The following is a 22,036-nucleotide window of genomic DNA, read 5'->3' on the forward strand; positions in this document are numbered from 1 at the left end:
AAAGGAAAAAACCAGAGTGCAGAGACATCCTACAGGACAGGAAAAATACTTTGGCAACTACAAATCAGACAAGGGATTGTTATCTAGGACGTACAAAAACCTGAAAATGATAAATAGCCAAATTCCAAATGATCTGATCAATAAATCAGCTAATGGAATTGAATTTGTATTTCACCATTGAGAACTGCTCCTTAAAGTTCAGAAAGAAAAGAAAGAAATAGAGTAGGACAGAAAAATTAACACGTGTCAACATCCTGAGGCATCGTAGAAATCCAAATTCAACCCATCTGGAGAGTTGGCCTCACCTCTGTCTGAAGGGCTAGCAGCAATAAACAAGTGAGTTCAGCGCCGTCGAAACTCATTGCTTCGTGTTCTATCCCTTAAAAAACTAACAAACAAGTACGTAAATAAATAAATAACTGGTAAGCCAAACAAGCAAACAGAGATGTCTTATAATATAATATTGTTTCGGTGAACAGCAGAAAGGCAGTTCTCTGTTTCTGAAAGTTTCCCACTCCAGGATGTGCACGTTGTCCCCATTTCAGAATCGTGCCCGTCTTATGACTGATGTCAAAGCTTGAACTGGCTATTGCTAGAGATGTGGTTGCTGTTTCCCACAGGTTGGGAGCCCTGTGTAGCAAGGAAATCTTTCTGACTGATTATGCCTTCAGTTATGCTCATGGGCAGGCTCCCAGGCTTTTAAATTTGAAATATACACACTTAGTTGTTACTAAAAATAGCTTCCAAAATACTCTTTGAGATGAAACATCAAAATCAAAGTTATTGTTCAAACAGCACATCCCACCACACACAATAACACAATTAGAGACGTTGGAAACTACCAAATCAGAAGAAATTCTAGAACATTCAACACCTCATGTAAAACTTATAAAGCTTTCGTCTCCCTTTAACCGCTTGGAGGGCTTAACATTCTGTATTTGTATTCGTTTTAAAAATAAAACAGTATCAGCAGGCCTTTAATAAGCTTGGAAACGGTGTAGGAAATTCAGGGTTTGATTTCCCTGGAAAACTGTGCTGCCGAGCACCAAAGGTCCCTAGGTCAAGCTTCTGGTGGGGAACGAAGGAAGCAGCATGCCTTGGCCGTGCTGTCTCGCTGCGACCAGGAGGAGCCCTGGAATGCTTTTCATCTCTCGTGGTGAGAACAGCCTTGATTTAAACTTCGTAATGCAAACTAAGAAAAGTTTATAAAGAGAAATTGATGTGCTTAGTGTCTTTTTCACTAAAACCTTTCTTATATTAAATATTAAGTTTATTTTCATCTCCAAAACCTCTTATTGAGCCATAAAGTTGCACTACATAAAATAAAATGTGGAATATGTATCTTCGTTGAGAAAATGTCACATATTGATGTTTCTTCTCAAAGAGTATTTTGGAAGCTATTTTTGGTAACAATTAAGTGTGTATATTTCAAATTTAAAAGCCTGGGAGCCTGCCCATGAGCATAACTGAAGTCAAATGACTGCAGCTTCATAGCCGTATTTGTTATATTCATTACAAATACGTGTTCTTCACACTTATAGCAACCGTACTAGAGGACCATAGTCTAAAACGTGTCAGCTTCTTGCTGCTTCCGCTTCTCATCCGACCTTTCCATGTCATCAACCACCACCCCGAATTAGGAACTCCCAACGGGAATTTTCTAGAATATCTGCTGCTTGTTTCTAGGTCGCTGAGCTGCTCTTGAAGATGGGCTTGTGTTTAATCCTAGACAGCTGCCTTCCAGACTGCTTCCGTTTATAACATGAAAGTGATCGTGTTTGCTTTATGGCATTATCTAGTCTTTCAGATGGGTGTAGGTAGAATCTTCCAAAATTGTATGTTTGATGGTTTCCACCTGCTTTTCAGTAACGGCGAGATGGTAGGGAAGAAGTTGGGGTTTGAGGGAGGACCGGGGAGACCCTGGCAGTTGGAAGTCATAGTCACCAGTCTGCTAGTACTTATCGGCCTTTCTCTCCCATAATCCTATCTAGGACATGAACATACTGCGTATTTCCCAGGGGGAAACTGAGACCATTAGGAATGAACTCTAGAAATAGGACAGTTCCTATTGCTAAACAGAGCCACAGGCTTCTAACTACGCCTAGGTGCCTCTAGTTAACCATGATACTCGGCAAAGGTATTTTCACTTGAACTCTGATCACTAACCATGTCTTGATCACTTCTTGACTTACATTTTCCAGCCCACACCTCTGGAAATTTCATAAAATATAAAATTGTTCAATTTTCTGAACAATTTATGGATACATCCAAGGAGTTTCTTTCAAGTCTGACTCCACTCATGGGTGACTCTCATTTCTTAAAAATTATTGTACTAAAATTATTGCGATTTCATAGACTTCCTAGCTCCTGAAGTAAATTATCCATTCTACTTTTTTTCTTTGTTTATGTCTGTTAAGCAATCAGCCAATTATCAAGTTATTGATTTCTCTGATTTGTATTCTTCTCTGAGTCTATTCCCTCATTAGGAGGATATACTGTTGGTCTTTGAAGGTTTTGGATAGACTATCATGATAGTTGCTTAAATTTTTCTAGCACTTTTGATTTGTAACTTAGTTCACTCTCTAGCCAATAATAATTATTTTTTCTATTTTTATATTTCTATATTTCTCTGTATAAATTCTATTTATATGATAAAAATATATATTCATAAATTTCTTGGTCTCCTGGACTAAACTCTGCTTGGTATTCTTAGATTCATCTTCAAATATGCTGCTTAAATCTATTCTCTGAGATTTTATTTACAAGAGTTGCTTTTACACTTGTATATTTTCCCTGTTTATCTGTACTGATTGTTATATTTTGGCTTCAGTGCTTGTTATAATTTCAGAAAAGAAATTTATTGGTTTTTCATTTTTCTCTTATGCTCCAAAGAAAATTATAATGAAATGAACTTGACTATTTTTCTGATAATAAAAAATAAACTGTCCTTAAAATCATGAAAGAGTTCCAGGTACCAGTCTATTGCAGTAACTGTTATGTGACTGTGAAGTTATGTAGACATATGGAGATGTAAGTCTGTGCATAAGACCAAAAGGGGGTTCAGTTCACAGTAATGTCACCTTTGTTGATTTGGGATGATGCCATGCTGACTGATGTCTGGATCTGTTGTTTTCATTCTTCTGTGCTTACTCAGTTGCCTGTGCTGAACACATTATACTCACAACAGTTAAACACTTGGATGCAGATGCATATTCCTGCATGAGTTAACTCTGAAATGCTTTCAAGAACCTTCCAAGTAACAGTTTCTATCAATTGTCATTTCATGTAATATTGAACTAGATATAATAGGGGATGAATCTCATTCTGAAGGACTCGTTAAAAGTCTCTTTTCACAAGGCTATTAACCAAGAAAACTGTAAAGGCATTTAAAAATAAAATTAATTTATTCCAAAGATGATGAATATTTTATAGTGTCAATACTAGAATAGCTATGTAAAATTCTATCTGTGCTTTTTATAGATGACTCTGCGAAACATAGAATTGAAACATCATGAAAGAAATTCATGTTACTTTTTGATTGAAGTTTTAAAACATAAGATTGAAAAGAAAAAAATTTATACTTAGTGGAAAAGAGGTAGACACATCTCAACAGTATGCAATTAATGTGTCTTAATTCACAAGCTACTTAATATTGAAATTCTAATAATAGTATAAATGTGTATAAACACATAAAGCATCAAAAGAGCAGAATGATATTGTATATTCTTTTTAGTATTTATTATAAAATTAAGGTTTCAGAAGCCATGTGGTATTAATGCAACATTATACACCCCAGAATAAATAATAAGAAAGAGAAAGTGTTTATACTTATATTTGATATACACAAAAGGCCTTGTAATAAGCTATGGTGGGTGAAGAACTCTGTGAAAAATAGTAAGATCAAAATGTTACTATATACATGGACAGTAGGTATTTATAGACTGAAATGGGAAAGGTGAACCATGCCTTTAGACCACAGGATCAAAGAATATCTTTATTAACTAGAGACTACAAGATATAAACATCTATATATCAAAGAAAAAATAAATACAGGTATTATACCATTCTTTCAGCTTATCAAAATAGGACATGAAAAGATATGAACCAAGTAATGGTAGAATCTATTACAAGAAGTGAAACCCAGAAAGAAACACACATAGCATTCACAAAGATACAAAATGTGTCCAAATACTTGAACAAGCATTTCATAAAATATAAAATTAAAAAGAGAAGCTCAAGCATAGCATTTATCTTTTATATTACATAAAATTTAAAACTACAGCCATGCTATGAGTGAATATGAATGGTATCTGGCAGCACCAATGTTGATGAAGATATAGAAACATAAAATCTCATTTTCGAGTTGTTAATTGGTCTAAAAATATTGAATAGAAATTTTTCATTTTGTGATAAATTTAATGGTACAAATATCTTGAAATCTAGTAACTTTATGTATGATAGTGTACCCCAAAGAATCTTTTTTTTTGTTTTGTTTTTTTTTTTTTTGTTTTTCGAGACAGGGTTTCTCTGTGGTTTTGGAGCCTGTCCTGGAACTAGCTCTTGTAGACCAGGCTGGTCTCGAACTCACAGAGATCCGCCTGCCTCTGCCTCCCAAGTGCTGGGATTAAAGGCCTGCGCCACCACTGCCCGGCCCCAAAGAATCTTATATTGTAGAAATTTATATAAAAATTACATAGCAGCACTATTAGCCATTCATATGAAATTGGCCCTATCTATCAATAATACACTGTGTAATTTATGAGTGGACTTTTTGTACTATGGTATTAATGAAAGAAAATTCACTAGAGGTTCATGCTACAAGACAAGTGAATTTTACAGACTGTGGACTACAAGATTTCAAACACATAAGAGTACATTTATCTATACACAAATTTAAAATATGAGAAGCTGAATATTTGATTAAGGATGCACTAATGGGTTAAAACCATAAAGAAAAGCAAGGAAGTGATTAGAGCCACCACACTGGTTATCTTTGGGAGGATGAAGAGGATGATGGAAGACATGCCTGGTAGAGGTAATGCTCCATCTTGTGTCAGTAGGATGGCTCCCCAGGTTCACATGTAAGAAATATTCATCACTAAAGGTTTGAAGGCACTCTTCTTGTATCCTGCCACATTACTAAAGGTGTTTATCAGCTGTAAAAGTTCTTTGGTGGAGTTTTGGGGGTCGCTTATGTACACTATCATATCATCTGCAAATAACGAAAGTTTCACTTCTTCCTTTCCAATTCGAATCCCCTTGATACCCTTATGTTGTCTTATTGCTATTGCTAGAACTTCAAGCACTATATTGAAGAGGTATGGTGAGAGTGGACATCCTTGTCGTGTTCCTGAGTTTAGTGGGATGGCTTTGAGTTTCTCTCCATTTAATTTGATGTTAGCTGTCGGAAGGCACTCTTCTGAGTAAGTGTGTACATACTTAACATTTAATATAATCCAATAAAAAAAATGGAGTACAGACCTAAACAGAGAACTCTCAACAGAGGAATCTAAAATGGCTGAAAAACTCTTAAGGAAATGTTCAACATCCTTAGTCATCAGAGAAATGCAAATCAAAACAAGTCTGAGATTCCATTTTACACCTGTAAGAATGGACAAGATCAAAAACACTGATGACAACTTAGGCTGGAGAGGCTGTGGGGAAAAGGGAACACTTCTGTATTGCTGGTGGGAATGCAAGCTGGTACAGCCCCTTTGGATGTCAGTGTGGCGATTCTCAGAAAATTAGGAAACAACCTTCCTCAAGACCCAACAATACACTTTTGGGTACATATCCAAAGGATGCTCAATTATGCCACAAGGACATATGCTCAACTATGTTCACAGCAGCATTGTTTGTCATAGCCAGAACCTGGAAACAACCTAAATGCCCATTGACCGAAGAATAATGAATAAGGAAAATGTGGTACATTTACACAATGAAGTACTACACAGCAGAAAATAATAACGACATCTTGAATTTTGCACGCAAATGGATAGAGGTAGAAAACATTATTTTGAGTGAGGTAACGCAGACACAGAAAGACAATTATCACATGTATTCACTCATAGGTGGTTTGTAAACATAAAGCAAAGAAAGCCAGCCTACAAAACACAATCCCGGAGAACTTAGACAACAATGAGGATACTAAGAGAGACTTACATAGATATAATCTACATGGGAAGTAGAAAAAGACAAGATCTCCTGAGTAATTGGGAGCACGGGGACGTTGAGGGAGGGTTGAAGGAGTAGGGGAGAGGAGAAAAATGTAGAGCTCAATAAAAATCAATTAAAAAAACCCAAAACCAAACAAAAAACCCAAACAAACAAACAACAACAACAACAACAAAAAAACCCCAAAACATTTCAAAACGAAAAGCTGGAAAAGGATTGGAAAACTTTCACTTGGGTATGATTTTTTCTAAATCACAGCTTATAGGCCTATAAGTAACCATTTCCTACAGACTTTATACACTGATTTATGTACCCTTCAGCCTTGGGTATTGCCTTAAGAGCGATTCTTTGAGAATGTCTTTGTTACCCTCATTAGTTGATTTCTCCAGCTGCCAATCTCTAGAAAAGATTATTTTTATTTTCCAAGAACTTTATAATTGCATTACTCTAAATTATTTTTTAAAATCATGCAGTTTAGATTTCATATGTCTGCTGACTATATTTTTAATTGAAATGGAATTAAATCACTTTCGCTCTTCCATTTTCTTTCCTTTAGCAACCCACCACCCCATTCAAACCTCTTTTACCCTTTTCTGGTTGATAACATCTTTTCCTTTGATTATTATTTCTATACAGTATATATGTAGGTATTTTTGTGTATATATATAATATATATATATATATATATATATATATATATATATATATATATATATATATGTATATAAAGTAGAACCTGCTGAATCTGTTTTTGTAGTTTGTGAGTACATGGGCTTAGGGCTGACCACTCTACATCGGATAACCAATAAGGGGCCTCATTTCAGGGAGAGACTAATTCTCATTCTCCCATCAGTCCTTAGTTGCTTGTAATCCCTTGTTCAAGAATGTTAACCTACAAAAATCCCCCCGTCAACATTACTGGATAGTTTTGATGTTAATTTGATATAGGCTGGAGTCATTTGGGAAAAGGGAACCTCTATTGAGAATTAGATAATATGATCATATTGTTGAAGCTTCCACATACTTGAGTCCTAGAACATGGATAAATAAAGCTGGCAATGGGCTGGAAAATTTATCCTGAACTGGTGAGCTTTCATACTTCTGGAAGTAGATATGCATAATCTCGGAGAAGAAAAGCAATCATCTATCTTAAACAGCTGTGAACCCTGTGAGTTACAATAACAGCCAGCTTGTCACTGTATACCCAAAGGTACAAAAGTGGCATGAATGTTGTGGGCAAAACCAACCAGTTTCTTTCTTTTTTTAATTTAAAAATATAATTGCCCCATTCCTCCTTTACCTTTTCCCCTCCCCCGTCCTCTAAAATTCATGGGCATTTTTTCTGTAACTGCTTCTGTAATGTAGATATATAATCTACCACTATTTTCCTGCTAAGTGGATATAATATTAAACCAATTTCTAGTGATTTATCATTATATTTATAGGTTAGTGATTCTCTCAACCCTCACGAGAGAAGCTTTTCTTTTGTAGATGGTGAACATAGAACCCACAATAGGCTAAAGTGTAGAGCCTAAGAGACTGCAGCAGAATCCCTAGCCCTAAGAGGGACATATGCATTACACACACCCCTTCAAGGACTCAGGGATCATTGTGGAAGACAGTACAGAAAGAGTGTAAGAGCCAGCAATGGTGGATGGGTGCAAGGAAAGTGGCTTCTGAACACAACAGAGAGCTGCACATAGGGATTTGCAGTGGTCGTAACCGCATACACAAGATCTGCACAAGCCCGAGAGAGACCAAATCACAACACAGAGAGGGAAGTGGGCATGGTGTTCCACCCCAGCCACAGAGCTATTGACAGCTGTCAGGTGCTGCACAGAGAATGGACAGGTCTTCTCGTAGATGTGTAGCCCCTAACAAGTCCACCTAGTTCCATACATCCAAGGACATTTGGAGAGAAACATATATACACACAAAGTTGGGTAGGAAGGGAAGTGGGGAAGGGACTATATTTGCCAAGATATAGGAGAGGAAAGGTGAACTTTATCAAAGTGCAGCCTACAGAATTCTCAAAGATTAATAATAAGAAAATATATAAACTTTAAAACTAAGATCTTTGGTCCTTTAAAGAAACTAATGATTAAATTTACAGGCGTCACAAGCCTGCCTTTCCAAGGAAAGCATTAACCCGTGAAATTAAATTATACATTTAGAAGGTGTTCAATCAAACACTGACAGATATTAGTGGAAGAAATGATTGTCTGGACTTTAGAAGGATTTTTATATCTTTGTTTAATAATCTGATTCAAGCATTCTAAGCCAGAGTCTATAATTACCAAAGACTAGCTTAATTTCCTTCTTCAGGGAAGGAAATAAAGAATGTCATATAAACAAACAACAAAAATGGTGTTCATAACACTTTCAGGTAGTATAGTAGAAAGGTCCAGTTGTCTATTACAATGGGATGCACTTCACCTAGGAAATACCAGATCCAAGTTAAATTAGAGCTTTGGTCCTCAAATTATGATTTCTATTCTGCAGGTAATCTTGGTGCCACACGATAGACCACAGTGTCGGTCTTGGGTGTCTGTCTGAAAAACCATTTACATCCAGAAAAGCACTGGACACAAATGGGGAGACAAGGGTAAGTGGAATTAAATAACGCAGTCATGAAAATAGCATGTTGAACGTATATGCGAATAAAAGGTAACAATGAGTGAAATCTATCTTGATGCATAGAGTTTGCACACAGCTAGTGTACAGGGGTGTCAGTGCAAACGTCTTCCACACGCTCTTTTCTTTTCTAGTCATTTCCCCCTGTCCATTTCCCACAAGACAATACTATCAAGATTTTGAATTTTCTTGGATTTCTGCTGTATCTTTGAGAAGCTCTCGTCATTTTTCACACTGGCAGCCCTTTGGTTTCCAGTAGGTATCCATACAGGAGCCATGGCAAACCAACCTCTTTGCTCTCCCCTTACACCTTTAATATCATCTTCCCATCTTGGTTGTCTTCTGCTTCTGCTTAACTATGTTAAAACATGATTCCAGTCATCAATATATTTACCTGTAACTTAAAATGTCTGTTTATCAGACACAGTGAGATGGATGGTGATTTCTTTGTGTTTTTTAATATTACTTCAATTCAGTTTCCCATGGGTTTGTTAATTTCTGTGGTAAAGGATTGGCTGCCCTCCTAGATATTCCTCCCACTGTAAGTGGCTGAAGTATTCTGGCTACTTGCTATGTGGCTTGAAATCCCTGATGGAGTGAGAGGCAGACTGAACAGAAAGATGGTTATTACAAATGTGTCCCTTATTTACTCTGTTCATGCATTTTGGATGTTTTTATTACATAATTACTAATTATTATAGGATGTTTATTATCTTTTGAAAAATGTGTTTCAGTTACCTGTCATTATATTTGTATTTGTGTATGTTTCTTCGTGTGTAAATAGCCTCACCAGTCACATTTATCAGGATTTTTTTCTTTTTGCTTCTGGTTTTCTTTCTGTGTCTCTCTCTTTGTGTGTGTAGAAAGCTCTCACAGTTCCCTGTAGGCATGGAATTCTGTGTTCATTTGGGTATGTATCTGATGATTACTGATGAGAGGCTGGGAGGGAAGACTGTTGCATATGGCGAAATGCACCTTTGCATGGGAAAACAGCAATAAGGATGAGAGAAAAGGCATGGGACCAGGCGAGGTGGGCTGCCGTTTGAGACAGCTTAAGCTGTTTACTTATATGAGCCTTAACCTGATTCTGTGCAGTGGCTGCAATGCAGAGCACCTTCTCAGAGGTAATGCAATTGCTGACTCTTGCAGCAGCTTTGAGAATGAGATCCATGAGAGACGATGCTTGTGTCTGTGCATGCCTGTATGCACTCACGGCTTGAAAGATGCCAGCGCCTGGAACTCACTCACTATGTGACTGGTTCAAACAGGATTGTTTTGCGGAGACTCTTTTATACACACAGTGTATAAAATATCTCATGACACTTAGTGACCTCTAAAATCTTAAGTTGTTATAATTTCTTTACAATTTTTGGTTGTTGAGACAGGGTCTTACTTTTTAGGCCTGGTTGGCCTGGAACTCTTTGTGGATATGAGGTTGACCTCAAATTCACAGAGCTCTACCTGATTCTGTATCCCAAGGGTTGGCGTTAAAGTCATGTCCACCATACAGACTACATTTTTTACAGTAAAAATCAACACATAGTTTTAAAAGTTTTGAAAACTGTACTAGTATGCCCTATGCCCTAAAATGAAATATACTTGCTGCTAGTAGCAAGTGACAGCACTGTTGTATGAAGGTTGCTGTTCTTCCTGTCTGCTCTTTTTAAACATTTGTACAACTTAAAAATATTTATTTATAAGATGAGCATCCAAACTGCCTAGTCTCCCGCAGAGCCAGTACGTGCAGTAGGATCAGAAACCCATTGCCATTGTTCTTGACTTCTCAGTAGTCCTCATTGTCTGCTATGTTCAGCGAGTCCAGTTTTATCCCAGACTTTTTCAGACCCAGGCCAGCTGGCCTTAGTGGGTTCCCGATAGAACATCCCCATTGTCTCAGTGTGTGGGTGCACCCCTCACGGTCCTGAGTTCCTTGCTCGTGCTCTCTCTCCTTCTGCTCCTGATTTGGACCTTGAGATTTCTGTCCGGTGCTCCAACTAGACCTGGATGGAGGTTCCTTGGACTTCCCACAGGCAGGGAATCCTGACTGCTCTTCGGGCTGAGGAAGGAGGGGGACTTGAATGGGGGAGGGGGAGGGAAATGGGAGGCAGTGGCGGGGAAGAGACAGAAATCTTTAATAAATAAATAAATTTTAAAAAACCAAAAAAACAACACACACACACACATACACACACACACACACACACACACACACACACACACACACACACACATATATATGTGTCGTGGCCCGTGAGGGTCCAACATAAATTCCCTAATTCCTCAAACCGGCTGGAACGGAGTCGCGAGGAAAAGAACCGACACAGCTTACACCGTCATCATGGAAAATGGCCAGATCCGCCGTTTATTCTCCAAACATTTTATATACCCACACCAAATTGAGCGGGGAAGGGGGAAAACACATTACGCCATTCCTTAGGCAGCCAAGTGCCTGGGCTCAAATCACATCCGCATCTAGCAGTCAGGTAGGCCCTGAATTAGCATCTCTATAAAACATCCTTCCAAATTACAAAAGGAAAGAAGCACCAAATATCTGAACTCTTAAGTCATCAGCTTCAGTCAAACATCTCTTCTCAGGTAATCCACATCTTAAAAGAAGCTAGGAGCAGGCATCCTGGCCTTTGTTAAGGGCAGAGACAGTTTGTCTGCAGAGCTACGTGGTCAGCTCGGACCGGGCTAATGGCTTTTGTGCCATATCGAAATATGGGCCCACATATATGTCTATAAATAAATCTTGGTTTTAAAACTGCCAAAAAAATATTTATTTATTTATTATTTATTGTGTGTGCATTCATGTGTGCCTATGTATGTGTGTGCACATGCTTGTACAAATGTGCCATTGTGCTTGTGCACACGTGGCAGTCAGAGGACGATTGAGGGAATAAACTTTCTCCTTCTACCATGTGGGTACCTGGGATCGGACTCAGGTCGTTAGTCTTGGTGGCAGTGCCTGCACCTACTGAGTTAGCTCACTGGCCCCAAATTAATATTTTTAGCTGACAAACGTTACACACATTTATTGCATACAACATATTTTGAAATATGTATAGTATGTACAATGGCCTATGTTAATCTAATTACCATATGTATGAATTCATAAATGTTTTTGTAACCATGTCACCATTACCACTGGCACCACTGAGCAGTGATGGGGCAGGGCTAGCTCAGTGAAGCCCTTGGGCATCAACATGGCCCCAGTGACATCCCAAACCATGAATGTCCACATGGCCTGTGGTGATAACATGGGACACGGACACAGACATAGACCCTGTGTGTGGCAGGGATGGACTGAGACATGGCCCTAAGTGGCAGCCAGGCCCAGCCTCAGGTGACAGCACAGAATACAAACATCAGGCTGTCCCTCATTGCTAGTTCTACCTCTCTTTATAGTGCATGAACTGTTCACATCTCTTTCTCTCCCATCTCGCCAAAACACACTTGCTCTGGCTCTCTTCCACCTGCTGTGCCTTGTGGCGGCAAGTAGGCCTCTGGCCCCTACACACTGTTTTCAAGAATATAATACTTTGCTGTTATCTGAGGCCAACATGGTGTAAATCATTTGAACTCAAGTCACCTACCTAAAATATGCTGTCTTTGGAAAACTGTCTGCCAAACCACCATTCTGATTTGATTTTATTATTCATATAAGTGAGATCATGCAATATCTGTCTTTTTGTGTCTTGTTTATTTTATTTACTACCCTCCACATTCATCTATGCTATCAAAATGATGCATTGAGGATGTTTGAAAAAAGTCGCAAGTAATAGATTAACTATTCATCTAAACACTATGGCATATGGGACTCTGTGTAGAAATATATATATCTAGTTATAATGAACTAGATGATGATGCTCCTTCCTAGAGTAAAAGACAACCTAACCAAAACTCCACTATCAGATACAAGACACCTTCTCTGGAGTTTTTGCTAAGGGTTGTCTGAGAGACTCCCTAAACATACAACTCATGGCTATTGTCCTTGGAGACCCCAAGAGATTGAAGGTATTTCTCTACTGCTGAAAACATGTGCCTCAGAAACAGAGCCCAGAAAGAACCCTGAGCTAGAACTGACCTGAGCATGCTCTTCCTGAGGACTAGTCCTTTCATGGTACCAGATAACAAAGGAGGGAGGCAACCAACAGTCCCATCTAACTAACACACCTATGAATCACATCAATGATCAGTGTGGCATGAGAACTCTATGGGTACAACAGTGGCTTAGGGGTAGCTAGCAGCTTTCTAATTGGACTTACTAAACAATAAGGCAGCTATGCACTGTACTGTAAACATAACTACTCAATGCTAGCGAAGTCATACTTACGGGGGAGATTCTACAACCAGTAATTCACCAAACCAGCATAATCACTAACAACAATCTGTAAATACCTGTCTTTACACCCACATAAGTGTAGTCTTCACCCCTCATCAAGAAAACTTCTCTGGCAACAGACAGAGATCGTTACAGAAAACAACAATTAATCAAAATACAAAATTATAGAGTCTTGCCCGCAGACATTTAGGACACATCCAAACAGCACTTCTGAACCTAAGGCTCAGGGAACATTGTAGAAGAAGGAGCAGGATGATTATAAGAGCCAGAAAATCAGGCTGTGAGATTGTGTCACCTAGTAATCTCATAAACTACTCCAATAAAGTACCACCAGCACGAGTATCCAGATGTGAACTGAATAAGGATGACACCAATGTTCACAATGCTTGAACCCTTCACACAGATCTGGAGAAAGTTGGGAACAGAAGATTTGACCTTCACAGGAAAGAGCATACCAATTGGTTGCTCAGTGCCAAATAGTCAGCTTTGAAAACATACATAAAAGTATCATTACATGGACTGAATAGATTATATTTTGGGATAATATGTATTATACAATTATGTACATAATAATATTTACATACACATACATAAATGTAATGATGATTTGTTGCCTTAGATTTCTGTCCCGCCCGGTCCCATAGCCATTCAGTCCCAAAGAAACACACAGAGGTCTACATTAATTATAAACTGGCTGGCCTATTAGCTCAGGCTACTTATTAACTCTTATATCTTACATATTAACCCATAATTCTTGTCTGTGTTATCCATGTGCCTTGGTACCTTTTATTGGCAAGGTATTTCATCTTGCTTCTTCTGTGTCTCAATTATGACAGTAGACTCAGCCTTTCTTCTTCCCAGAATTCTCCTGTTCTCATTGACCTGTCTAAACTTCCTGCCTGGCTAGTGGCCAATCAGCATTGACTAAAACAGTATCAGAGAGACAAATCTTTACAAAGTACAAGACCCTTGTCCCACAGCAATGATTAATGAAAAAAGAGGCCATAAATTTGAAGAAGAGTGGGGAGGGTCATAAGGGAGGCTTTGGTAGGAGGAAAGGGGAAGGAGAAATGTTATAATTAATCTATAATCTTAATATATATATTCTTTTTTATTATATATATATACGCACTTCCCTTGTTTTAAAAATAGATTTTAAAATAAAAATCTCTCACAGATTAAAAAAAGCAAGTGCATTTAATAGTAGAAAAATATCTATATCACTCTTCTACCTTGATTATTGCAGTTATCATTAAATGAAACCAGAAAGATATGTGTTTAGCCTATTATTTCATCTCTCTTGGCTACACACTCAGAAGTGTGACTGATGGATCCCATGGCAGCTTTGCCTTTAATGTTTTTTATGAAGCTCCATCCTGTTTTGCCCAGTGACTCTACTAATGTGTCTTCTCACCCAGTATATAGGAGGTTCCTTTCTCTGTATCTTTGCAGCACTTACATGCTCTCTCTTTTCCCACAAAGGTGAGGCAACACTCCACTGTGAGTTGAGTTGCAATTCTCTGTGGAAGATAAGTGATATGGAATGCTTTTTTTCATATATCCTTTGGGTATTTGAGTATATGTATTGTTGAAAATTTTGAGACTTGTCTTCCTGATATTATTAAATTATTTCCTTGTATTTTCAAAGAAATTTGCTGGGCTCCCCTACAAAGATTACTTGAATTGCCAAGCAGTTCAAAAGCACTCCTTTCTGGATTTTTACTTTGTTAATGGGAATGCAACATTCCCATTATGTAGTAATATGGGAGCGGCGGCAGGGCTGCGTCCCCAAACACCCAGCCGCCTGGCTCGGCTAGCTTATGCCCCAAATAATTACACGGACACTGTATTCTTTTAAACACTGCTCTGGCCCATTTCTAATCATCTGTGTAGCGCCCCTAGGTGCGCTTACCGAGAAGATTCTAGCCTAAGTCCATCCTGGGTCGGAGCTTCAGAGCTTCATCGCGTGTGTCTGCCCAGGAGCCGGGAGCATGGCGGACGTCTGCTCCCGAGAGGAGAGCTGTGGAGTCTGACCTCACTTCCTCTTCCTCCCGGCATTCTGTTCTGTTTACTCCACCCACCTAAGGGTGGGCCTATCCAATGGGCCTAGCAGTTTCTTTATTGCTTAGCTAATGAAATCAACAGATATGACACTCCCACATCAGTTTTCATCTTGATCCTGGTCATCATGCATTGTCTGTTATCCATGCATTTTAAGGATAGTAACTTATTCCAGTCTTTGCATACACTTCTGGAAATTGCCTTCAGTATTCAGCTGGTCCATGGATTATGGAGAGGCTGTATTATATTTTAGTCAAAGGCTTGTGTCTGGACACTTAATGCAATGTCCCTAGGTCAGCAAGGGAGTAAGCTGGTTCCTGTGTCTGTTGGGGTATGTCTGGATCTGGGATCCAGTGAGTTTGTCTTGAAATATATTCACAGAGGTGGATCTGGGCTCTGAGTGAAAGGGCAGGACTGGACCTTGGATCCTTGGTAGCTGAGTTGGAGTCAGAATCTGCAAGGTGTGCTATGGACCTTTGGTACACTGGGACCAGCTTTGTAGAATTTATCCTGGTGAGAATGAACTTTGGGTCATGTGAAGTAGGACTTGAGTCCCCTAAAACCTGAAGCAACATGTATTGACATAGAGACCCCTAATGCATTTACCTTAATTCTTATAGTATTAATAAAAACTCAGGAGTCAGACATTGAGATAAAAACTTGAAAGGAAGAATTGGATGACCCCCTTCTCACCATTTCCCAGACTGAAAAGCCCTTGAAATCTCTCCAATTTCCTTCTCTTCCTGGTCCTCTCTATCTGACTCCCTCAGTCCTTCAAAGTATCTATGGCTAATTCTGGTCAGCTCATCACTGAATCTGCCTTCTGATTCAAGGTTTAACTTTACTAGAAGTTCTGAAGTGTCAGTGCAAACAAATATTCTACAACCATGAATATATAAATGTATAAATTATCATATCATGGAGTCATAAGACCTGACAATGGAAGTATGTGAGTGCTGGACTGCATCTCCAGGAGAAGGTCTGAGTTCTGAGTTCTCGGGGCCTGGATTCTGGGGACACTTGAAACCGGGTCAGGGGTTGGGGACATTCCCAGAGTTTTTACTGGCTTGGCTCTGCCTGATTCTTTAGTCTGTTGGGACTTGAATGGACACTTCCCTGGTCGAGCCTGGTAAGTCAAATTGGCTTGTCTGGGCCACTAATTGCCAGTGTTTGATGCCAGGAAAGCAGGCCTGGATTCGATGTGGCCTAATATTTGATGTTGTATGGGTTAAGGCAGCTTTACATTGATCTGGAACCTTAGGTGAGTTTGGAGTTTGTAATCACAGAGACAAAATACTAAACCGAAGTGACTGTCCTGGAGCTTGGGCCTTTAGGTGACCAACTGATGATGGAGATTGTAGAAGTGGTTTGGTGCTGGAACAAACCTGGAATTTCATTCCTTAGGTAGACCTATGTATTGTGAGACCACGGGGCTGCCAAACAGTAGATTTTCTTGCTGTGTGAAGCATAGTCCATGAATAATCACTCCCAAGCCTTCCTCCTAGTCCGTGGTTCTAACTTGTGTGTTGCAACCCGGTTGGGTGCCGCAAAAAATGCATATTAGATATTTACATTATAATTCAAGACAGTAGCAAAATTACAGCTATGAAGGTAGCAATGAAATAATATTAAGGTTGTGGTCAGCACATGAGGGACTGACTGTATACAAGGGTCACAGCATTAGGAAGGCTGAAAGCTACCAAGGCTCCAGGGGAAGGTACCCTCTATGTGGTGATTCCTGGGCTGCTGCTTTCTGTTTTCTTCAGTGCATTCTTGCTTCATTCTGGGTACATTTCGGTGCTATAATCTCTCCCCTGCTTTTCTTTTTCACTGTCATTATTATTTATAGTGTTTTCAATGGAACCCAGGCCTTGCGCATGCTACACACAGTCTCCCTCTGAAATCTATGTCTAGCCTTTACCTGCTTCTCTGGGCTCTTAAGAAGTTCTTCTCAGGTAGTTGTTATAATTGATGTTACAGGAATGAACATGGAGAAATTCCACTCTGATATTTCACTGACACCGGGGGCTACTCCTTCTACTTCCTATTATTGAAGTATAAATGAAGCTTAGGATATATAAAATGCAGTGTACACATTGTTTTATATTTATAATTTTTGTATGACTTACTATGAAACTTTTTACATTATTGTTCTTTGAAAACGTACTTTCTAATTATTGTTAGATCCAACACCTGACAACCTAAAAGGTAATTATTTGCTTCAGCTAGGTATTACTTAAAAAATTTTACCGTTATATTTAATGTTGCATAAACTTAAAAAAAATCAAGGTTTTGTGCATTTTCTTAGAGTCTTTTTAAGAGTCAAGTCTTAAATAAGGTTATTTGTTCAGAATACTATTAATTTTAATTATACTAATATATTTTGCAAAATTACTTTTCCAAGTGATTTCACCAATATTCACTTTCTTGAGAAGGCTTATTTACATATTCTGAACAATGATTTCTTAAACCTTTGCCAATTTCATACTTGAATGATAATATTTCCTGTCAGTATTTTTTAATTTCAAATAAAGTTGAGTATTTATTAATATGATTGCTATCATAGTTTCTGGCCTTAATTTACTTCACATTTTGTGTGTGTGTGTGTGTGTGTGCATGCACACGCATGTGTGCGTGCATGTGTATGCGTGTGAACACAGTCTTGGTGTCCTTCCCACCTTCTACCTCATTTGAGAAGTGGTATCTTGTTCCCTCCTGCCTAAAGCAGACTAGCCATCACATGAGTTTCTGGGGATTCTCCTGTCTTCACCTTCCACATCACCACTTTCCTATGGGAGTGCTGGAATTACAGATACAGAGTTACTCCATTTGACTTTATGAGGATTCCAGGGATCCGAACTCAGATTTTCTTTCTTTTTTTTTTTAATTTATTTATTTATTAAGGATTTCTGCCTCCTCCTTGCCACCGCCTCCCATTTCCCTCCCCCTCCCCTGATCAAGTCACCCTCCCTCATCTGCTTGAAGAGCAATCAGGGTTCCCTGATAGATTTTCATGTTTACCTATTGAACCATCTCCCAAGACCAGTTATGTCCATAACTGGGAGAGAATAATGCATATATGTGTGCTAGTGATTGGCCTCTCTCTCCAGTCATACACAGTGCAGTATCCACTGCCACCCAGGGTGGGTGGGTCTTTCCACATCAATCAAAGCAAACAAAACAATCACCTAGGATGTTCGCAGAGGCCTGTCTTGAGCTGATTCTAGCTTGTGTTGACAGTTAAAACTAACCATTACATACAGGTATCCCGAAAGATATGGAAGATTGGTTTTCCTTTAGAAGAGCAGTAGAAACTCCTAACCACTGAGCCATATCTCCAAACTCTTTCCTCCAACAATCAGTGATGATGTGTATATGAAATTTCTTCTTTTGCTCTGTGTCTGACATTCTAATTCATCACTAATGAATCAATATTCTTACTTACTACATACCCATTCTGACTCCAAACAAGGAGCAATTGAAAAGGTGGATAAGCTCTGAGTATATCTGGATCAGGTTCTGTGTCTCTGTCACATTCTCATAGTGTTGCTTTAATTCCTTTCTTATACCAAGGGCTGCTGAAGATGGTAGCACAGATCTGTCTCCCAACAGGAACGCATTTGAGGACATCTTTACTGGTGGAGTGTTTCTGTCTCTTAAATTCTGTTTCAGTGGTAAGAGCAATCATCTGTTACCATTCCTGACCATCAGGAATTTTATAGAGAATTTCAAATATATTCTTTCCAACCAGCCTTATTTGTTGAATTTCAACTACCAGAATTGAAGTTGCCATCTATAGATTACAATGTTCCTTCAATTTTTTATTTCTTTTGATTTTTGGAAATCATAATTTCTACTTGGTTTCTAGAGGAACGATGCTTTCAGGAACACAGGGAATAGGAAAAAAAGTATCATAATATAGAGATGGCAGGCTATGTTTGGATTTGTTACAACATGGAAGGAGTTAGAAAGGTCAATTGCTTTTCCATTTTCTCTCATCTAAGATTGATAAAGTCTCACTATGGTGGGCACCTCAGCTCCAATGCTCTGTTGTTAGAGAATTGCCTCTGGAGTGGCCATAGGACTAAATGTTTAATCTGTTGTTGATATTAATATAAACTTTGTTTTAATGGCTCCATTGGAATTTTAATGGTGAATTGGAAAAGACTTGCTCACAAAATATTGTCTCATGAAATTTTTACCAGAATCTTCCAGTGCATTTATGTTTGCCATAAAGTGCTCAAGATCCAAATTTATGGGAATCCAGGCTTTGTGCTTTACTATGCATAAAATGCATGAGGTTAGGAAACAGACACAGCTGTGCTCTTCCTTCAAGACAATGATTCTTCTACTATGGTCCCTCTTCAATCAAGAGCTACAGAAGCAACAGTATTTATACCAGTTAACCACTATTTTTCAAAAACTATATGTGTTTACACTGTGAAAAGTTTTTAAAATACAATGTATAATGAAAATAGTATTCCAGCTTTTATAGCATGAAGTTATAAGTACTTTTTCAAAGTAGCTTTATTAAAATAATTTTACAATTATAATCAAAGTCCAATGTTGTAACAAGTAACTTGAAGGACTATTTTCAGAAAGTTATTTACATAAATACATAATTTTATTTCTTTTTGTTATTTAATTCCAGACAGAAGGGGAACATTTAACGTTCCATCAGAAAAGTTCTATTTCTTCTCATTATGGTGATTTTCCTTCCATGAAATTAAAAGTTTAGATGTACTCATTTGCTCATATTTTTATCTATACGAATTATCATATTTTCATGACAAAGATTCTACTTAATTTTCATAAGAAGATGCAAGTGTACTCGACAAGATTTAACTCTGAAGCGAGATTAGTGAAAGGTATGGTTTTGAAAAAGTATTTCAAGTAGGCTTCATTTATTTATTTTGTATGTGTGTGTGATACATGCAGAGGTCAGTGGGCAGCTGGGAGAAGCTGGCTCTCCCTTACCATGTTTATTTAGAACCCAGGCCCCCAGGCTTGGTGCTCTGATGGTGCCTACACTCACTCAGCCTTCTCACTGGTGCTTGGAAGGTTTCACTTGTCCTTTCCATCATGGTTGTTTTCAGTGAGATCCTTCTACATATCTTTAAGGATTCCTGTTTTAAATGTTCTACATATACATCATATTAAATCACACTAACTTGGATAGTAAAAAATGGTTACTGGCAATGTAGCTACTCTACAAACTGTCAACCCCAAATCTCTTGCTTGGATTGACCTCCAACATGATTATGGAACTTGCTCAAACCCCCACAGGCATCAGGCTACACCTGGAGAGCCGGAACAAGAGCTCTAGACCTCAGCCCAGTGCGGATTGTACAGTTCATGAAACAATGTGAGGCTGGGTGGGATAGCAGTCATCCATGGAACAGATAGTGGAGGGGAGAATTAGTGGTGTAGAACTACTCGTTCCTCCAGAGATCTGTTTAAGGTTGCGTGAGTTTTCTGATTTAACTTGTTTATCCTTTACATTGCCCTTTTTACATATTGACTTTGCATATTAAATTTGAATTGTTCCTTCCCATAAAACCAAAGTCTAATGTGCTGAGAAGTATAGTGTGCAGTTCCCTAGTATAAGAATCTGAAATGCTCAGATGAAACTGTTTTTGCCTGGAATGTTCCAGGACCCTAACCTCCTGCAACAGGCTGCTGTCAAAATCAGCCTAACAAATGCTTTGTTCTCTGTCCCCAAGGGGAGAAAGGCCACAACTCCCTTCCGCTGTCACACATATACTCATGTAAATATAAATACAAGAGTCTAGATCTAGCACAGGAAAAACACTGACCCACACAGAACATACTCCAAAGGAGTCAAAACATAGAGACTTGCTTTATCAGACTTCCTTCAAATGGCCCAGACACAATAGGCATCGGTGGCATCTATAATCTGTGCTGTGGGAAGGTCATGGTGTTCCTGTTCAAATATAGGCTATAACCCAATTACCCTAAATGACTCACTCATAGCCATCAACAATAGAAACAAAACACAGGCCTCTTGGTCTCCACTCTGGTGCCTGCCGTGAAGCTGACACAGAGGGTAGTGAGTTAACTTGCTGAAAGGCTTAACATTGCTGCCATCCCCGAAGAAGCAACACTTGAGATGGAATGTGCCTACTTAGCATTAAAAGTCCCTGAGGATTCTTCACATCAGTTCCACTCGGGGTGGAAGTGATGGGCTTCGTGTTCTCTTCATTCGTGATGCTTCCGGGTCAGATGACAACTACGGTTTTTATTTTCCCTTTCTTCTTCCTTGCTCCTCTTTGAAAGCTCTACCCCTTGGCAAATTGAACACTAAAAATATTATACAGGCTGTCCTGCAATATCTCAGGATATTCAGAAAACAGATTTATTTTTATGCCCAGAGTTTAACACATTCTGTTCTGTGATAGAATGAGAATTTTGATGTGATTTAGTTTTTCAAGAGGTGTAGCTATGGGGTAGGGGACAAATTCCCATTATAAGGAGAAGTTCCCAGTCCTCATTCTCTTGATGAGTTTGATTGATATTGTTCTTGATGAAAAGTTGTGTGTTTATTTTGCAGCTTGAAATAACCTTTCCCCCATATTCTTCCCTCAACCAAAACAAGATACTTTAGTTAGAAGTCACATTTGTGGGATAAAAGCATTTATGATTCATGTTGTCTCTTTAGGCAGACTGAATATATTACATAAGAATTGCTTTTAAATAAGAAATGTAGAAATAATTCTAAGCTTCAATGATTTACTAGATATATATGTGAGTGTGTGTTATACATATGTAATATACATGTGTTACTCTTTCCCAGCATTATGG

Source organism: Microtus pennsylvanicus, chromosome 5 (genome assembly GCF_037038515.1).
Source record: "Microtus pennsylvanicus isolate mMicPen1 chromosome 5, mMicPen1.hap1, whole genome shotgun sequence".
Taxonomy (NCBI): domain Eukaryota; kingdom Metazoa; phylum Chordata; class Mammalia; order Rodentia; family Cricetidae; genus Microtus; species Microtus pennsylvanicus.